This window comes from Cebus imitator, unplaced genomic scaffold (assembly GCF_001604975.1).
Source record: "Cebus imitator isolate Cc_AM_T3 unplaced genomic scaffold, Cebus_imitator-1.0 Scaffold313, whole genome shotgun sequence".
In the NCBI taxonomy this organism is placed as follows: Eukaryota; Metazoa; Chordata; class Mammalia; order Primates; family Cebidae; genus Cebus; species Cebus imitator.
Genome location: NW_016107628.1, coordinates 1,652,485 through 1,658,686, shown reverse-complemented (window position 1 = coordinate 1,658,686; position 6,202 = coordinate 1,652,485). Strand labels below are relative to the sequence as shown.

Genomic DNA, 6,202 nt, shown 5'->3' with positions numbered 1-6,202 from the left:
TGCTTCACCTATAATACATGTGCCTTATAACAAAGAATTTCCAATACCTCCACCTTTTCCCCTGGAGCATTTGTGTCATTCACTTCATTTATCCCTTTACTATAATCACCGAATACGTTGTTACTATTATTACCTTAAAAAAACAATAATCTTTTAAATCAAGAATAAAAAAATTTTTCAAAATTTATTTGATCTTCATTTATGTCTTCTCTGACACTCTTCTTCACATAGGTCTGAAACTCTGATCTATATAGTTTTTCTTCTCCTTAAAGATCTTTCAACACATCTTGCAGGGCCAGTGTACTGACAACAAATTCCCACAGTCTTGTCTGAGAAAGTCTTTATCTCCCCTTCACTATTGAAGGGTAATTTTGCTGGATACAGAATTCTGGGTTTGTGGGTTTTATCTTTCAACAGGTCAAATATTTCTCTCCACCCTCTTCTAATTCTTCTTGCTTGCAGTGTTTCTGACAATAAGTTCATGGTAATTCTTAAAATCATTTCTCTATAATAGTTTTTTACTTTCCCTTTGTTTACCTGAGCTTCCTGCATCAGAAGTTTTCAGCCTCTGATTAATTTAAAAAATTTATTGGCAATTTTTCCTTCAAATATTCCTTTTGCATCATTTTCTCTTTCTTTACCTTCTGGTGTTTCCATTATACATGTGCTACATCTTACTATATTATGCCACAGTTATTGGATATTCTGGCTTATGTTTCCCCTTTGCATTCATTTTGGGAAATTTCTGTTGGGCCATCTTCAAGGTAACCAAATCTTTCCTAGGTTGTGTCAGCTCTATTGAGTTTTCTCCATTTTTATTGCAATGGTTCAGATTTCCTGCATTTTCATTTGATTCTCTCTAGTGTTTCCTTCTCTCTGCTGACATCCATCTGTTCTTGCACATTGTCTACTTTTTCCACTAGCGCTTTTAACACAATAATTGTACCAATTTTATATTTTCTGTCTGAAAATTTCTACATCAGGGTCATAGCTGAGTCTGCTTACAATGCTTCTTTTGACTCTTTAGACTCTGCTTTTCTTTGTCTCTGGTATACTTTGCAATTTTTGTTGTTGTTGTAGTTGTTGTTAAAAGGAAGACTATTAGACAATAGGAACGGAAATAAATAGGCCTTTAGTATGAGATTTTTGTGTTATTCTGGCTGGGTGTTAAAACATTGTTTACTGTTTGCTCTAGATGTAGGTGCCGAAGGCTGCAGATTCCTTTACTATCCCTTTTGTCCTTCCTCTTGACTTTGAACTTCCCTGCACATCCTCCTCAGAGAGAGTCTGTTTACCAAGAATAATCAAGAAAAACAAGGAGGGATAATATAAAAGATCAACATCAGGAATGTAAAGGGATGATACTACAGATAAGGCAGATATTTAAAGGGTAATAAAACAATATCAGAAACAATATAATCCCAGTAAGTTTAGTTACTTAGATCCAGTGGATGAAATTCCTGTAAAACACAATTTAACTGTCTCATAAGGAAATAAAACAACTAAATATCCCTATATCTATGAAAGAAAAGGCAGTTATAACAAAAACTCTTTCTATAGTGAAAGTTTTGGGATAGACACTTTATGAATTTTATCAAATATTTGAGGAGAAAAGTTTAACACATATGTACACAGTTTTAGAAATGCCAGTTTACTGTCATACCAAAATTAAATAAAGATATTACACAAAGAGAAAAACAAAGGCCAATTCCTTCACGAAAATAAATGCAAAATAAGCTATTAAAATTTTAAAAATCAAACCTATCGTATATAATAAATTATAATGCATCAGTTTTAGAAATGCCAGTTTACTGTCATACCAAAATTAAATAAAGATATTATACAAAGAGAAAAACAAAGGCCAATTCCTTCACAAAAATAAATGCAAAATAAGCTATTAAAATTTTAAAAATGAAACCTATCAATATATAATAAATTGTAATGCATCATTAAAAAAAGTGTATTTTATCTCAGGGATGTAACATTGGTTCAACATTTAAAACTCAATCACCTTCTTCTTCCTTGAGAAAAAAATCTATTTTCTTGAGAGGCAAAAGGAGAAGGCACATTGTTCAGGTGGTTGATGCCCACGAATGCATAAAATCAGACTTGTAACTGAGGCTCCCATACAAATGGATTTTGTTCTGGCCCTTAGGGATAATCAGTTAGACAAGGCTTTAACACTCCCCATTTCTACTTCTCTGAGATTGCTAACCTTATCATAAGTCTGTAGTCATTAGTCTACAATGGTCTTAAAAAGCTCTGACTGATTTCTTGGTGTGGTTTCTCTTCTGCTTACTTGAGGAGAAAAGTTTAACACATCTGTACACAGATGGCTGTGTGCAAGTTAATTTTTTTTGTAAAGAACCATTTAGTAAACATCTTTAGTCTCTGCAGCCAGAGGGACTCTCCTGCAGCTATTTAACTTGGCATTGCACCACGAAGCAGATACTGACAATGCAAAAATAAATAAGGACAGGTGTGCTTCAGTAAAACTTTATAAAAGCAAATGATGTGTTAGGATTGGGCCGTTGGCAGGAATTTGGCAACATTTTGCTTAGAATATCAAATTGATGGGAACTCTTCCTGAGGACTTTGAATGATCATGAGGATTGGTATCAGAGTATAAAAAGGAATACAGGTTCATTCACACATTTTTCGCTTTATCAGGAATTTTTGTATATTCTACTAACGACCTTTCTGTGTGATAGCACAAGTTCCCAGTTGTTGGCCACTGCCACAGAGTGGGAGGAAATGCACATTTTCAAGCATTTTGCTTCATCTATGAAAATTTCACCTTCACAGTGTGAATTATGGAGCATTGTCCTAAATTTTTTATTGGTGACAGTAATTTGTGTGTTGTACACTGGAGTCCCAATTGAGGCCATTACTGAATATAAAATGATTTTAAGCAAAAAGACGGAAAATGTTTTTAAATATGGTCATAACTTCCAAGGGTCCTCTACCCTTTGACCCCTGGATTGGGGATCTCCATGACCTCCCTAATATCCCTCTCTACCTGCTGCCTTATGGCCTACTCAACGTATCCACATAAATGGCAACGCAAAGCCAGTAAAAGATCATCATGAACCCCAGAAGTGTTTATTGCCATCATTCCAGATCCTCTTTGCTTTTGTTTGACTTACTCCTCTTGATAGTTATTCATATAGTTTCAAATCCAGAATTCAGCTATTCTCTCCATGGCCCTAGTTTGGATTAAAACAATCAGCTTTCTTTGGATCTATAGATGGCCTTGGATAGTACACGTTCACTGTCTACGGGGTCTCCTTTCCATCATGGCCACATCCTGCTTGCAGATCTGCTGCTGGGTTAACACAACATCATCTGCTAGATGATGCCATTTATTTGACATCCTGGGGTTACAGCACTCTAAACGGTACCCACTGCCGTTTACAGAGAAAAATACATTGCTGAGCAAAGGATTAAACAGGCTCCCTATGCTACCAGAAGTTCAGTGCATTTTCCAGGATTTTCAAGTCTTCATTGTTGTCAAGCTCTGAGCCCTACTGTCCACGTGTGTTTGCCCATGAATAATGCAGAAAACATGAGTAATCATAAATCTAATCATTGAGGTAAAGCAACCTAGTCATAGGCAAAAGGACAGCTAGTGTTAAACTCCTTTATATAAATTTGAGGAACAATTTATATATTCATATCGACTTTCTGATCTGGAAAGCCCCAGGTGAGTCAACTATTAACAATTGGATGAATACTTCAGGTAACATTTAAACAAATAGCAATTTTATACCAGGCATTTCCCCATCCAGGAGATGCAGTAAAGTACTGGTAGTACTAGACACTTCTACCAAGATCTCCTACCACTGCCACCCTGTGCACAGGAAAGGAGGGAGAAGCCACCTTGCTTCTCTTGTATTTGAGCATCATGTAAGGGAATATAGGTTTCTAAGGACCCACATGTAAGTCTGCTGGGTAAGAAAGTTCTAATGTTGGAACTCTTTTCAGCCATTAAATTTTCTACCAAAAAAAAAAATATATATATATGTATATATACTGATTTATTTGTATTTATATGCATTTATGACATACAAATGTAATTCTGTCAGAGCTTTTAGTGTACACGTCACAGGACAAATGTTCATTGTACCCATGAAAGTAATTTCTCATCACCCATTTCCTCTCACCACACACTTCAGCCCTCTTCAGAAGGAAACTGTTCCTTTTCTCTAACAGAAACGAAACCTAAAAACAGTGGTGGGAGGAGTTTCCACATTGTTTCCTAACTCCTGTCTCTCCGGGCAGTAGCAGAGCAGTAGAGAGCCGGCACTGGTCAGATTACTCGGTGACTCAACCAAGGCCTTTGTTTCTTGTTATCTTTGCAAATACTTCATTTTCTTAGCATTGCAGGAAATTACAACATCCTGCAGTTCTGTTTCTGGGAACTTTACTGATTTATCTCCTCACTTGAAGAAAATAAGCATTGATTCCTGCATTTCTGAAAAATCTGAAGATCTGGACCACTGTTGAAAAAATTTCCAGTGAGGTGAGTACTGTTGCTAGTTCTGTAAATAAAGTCTCGTTACTCCTTTGAAGTCCCCAGAGTGGCAAGGGGACAATCAGTATTGGTTATTCAGGGTCATAGGAGGATGAGAATAGGGCTGGGTTTCAGAAAAGTGAAAACTGAGTTGCTGGATATAAATCCTTCACTTACTTAGGAAGATAACAGGCATCTTTTACGCCACCACAACTGAGGACTGAACAAGAGAAAATGCATTTTGACCACTGTAGATTTTTTTTTTTTTTTAAAGTTGGGGTTTCACCATGATGGCCTGGCTGATCCTGAACTCCTGACCTCAGGTGATCCACCCACCTCGGCCTCCCAAAATGCTAGGATTACAGGCATGAGCCATCGTGCCTGGCCAACCATTGCAGACTTTAAAACTAATTTTCTGAGTATGTATTGGCATTCATTGATATTTAGAAGACGGCTTTGGTTATTTTGACCAGAAGAAGTGTTGGAAACTCAGTAGCTGTGGTGGGTTCTCAAGATACTGACATGAAAAAAGTATCATGAAAGAATATTAAGTAAAAAACACATCTAAGCATAGAGCTGTATTATGTGATATCATCCCAATTTTAAAAAACATGAGAACAAATGTACACATACAGTGGAAAATTTTTTTTGTTTCACAGTTATTCAAGCACATGGTGTCTTAATATTTTCATAAGTATGTTGATCTTTTATGTTTTTTTCTTGTAGTTCTCTCACAATCATATATATTAGGTGTATGTATAATATATATTCACACACACATATATGCATATATAATCATTTATACAAACGTACACACATAGAAATATATGTGTGTATAGTGGAATGTGAGATTTTAAAATGTTGATTTCAGAATTTTATGTATGTATTAGATAAATGTTAAGTTTATTATGTTCAAACTTATATCATTACAGATTTCATATATATATGTGTGTGTAGTTATGTCTGTGCATGTGTGTGTATATAAAGAGAAATATATACTAATAATTATAGGACCACAAAGCATTATAAAATAATAATAAATAATATCATTAGATAAACTAGATACATTTGTTTTATTATTTTTTTCTTTTTTTCTCACAATAATGCTTTGTAGTAAAATTAGATAAATTTATAACTAAAACTGTTATAATTTCCTAGTTGAACCTTTTATCATTATAAGGTATCTGAAGTTACTTTTGGGCTTAAGGTATATTTAAATTTACACAAACATAGATAAGCTTGCTTTCTTTAGTGATTCTTTGCAAGATAATTTTTAGCAATTTTTTTCACCTTTTGTTAACATGTATTTATATTTCTTAAATCAAATTTGATGAAAGTTGTCACTTAACAGATCAGACCTTTTAGGTGTATGCTGGTAATTAACAATCTGCTATCTTCAATTTATGACATTTCTATATTGTCTCACTGTCTAAGATAATTACTTTAGTGAGTTGTCCTGTTCTTTTCTTCCCTCCCTTTACCATGCTGTTAGAATTTCTGTTTCTATTCTCTTTGATCAGGGCTTTCTTTTTAAGACATTAGGAACACCTAAAGTTTATTTTTTGCTTTTCTTTTTTTTTTTCCCAATTTATTTATTTTATTGCATTTTAGGTTTATTTGCATGTGAAGAACATGCAAAATTGTTGCATAGGTACACACGTGGCAGTGTGATTTGCTGCCTTTCTCCCC

At 34.7% G+C, this 6,202-nt stretch overlaps 1 protein-coding gene across 2 annotated transcripts in view; it reads left to right on the top strand.

Moving 5' to 3' along the window:
* The first annotated feature begins 4,247 nt into the window (after positions 1-4,247).
* Positions 4,248-6,202, top strand: part of IFI16 (interferon gamma inducible protein 16) — a 37,190-nt gene continuing 35,235 nt past the window's right edge. Inside the window, exon 1 of one of the 2 annotated variants that reach the window (XM_017503683.2) lies at positions 4,248-4,522. The gene's annotated coding sequence lies outside the window, so the exon portion shown is untranslated. The remainder of the gene's footprint in view (positions 4,523-6,202) is intronic. The other variant, XM_017503684.2, reaches the window with a different exon arrangement.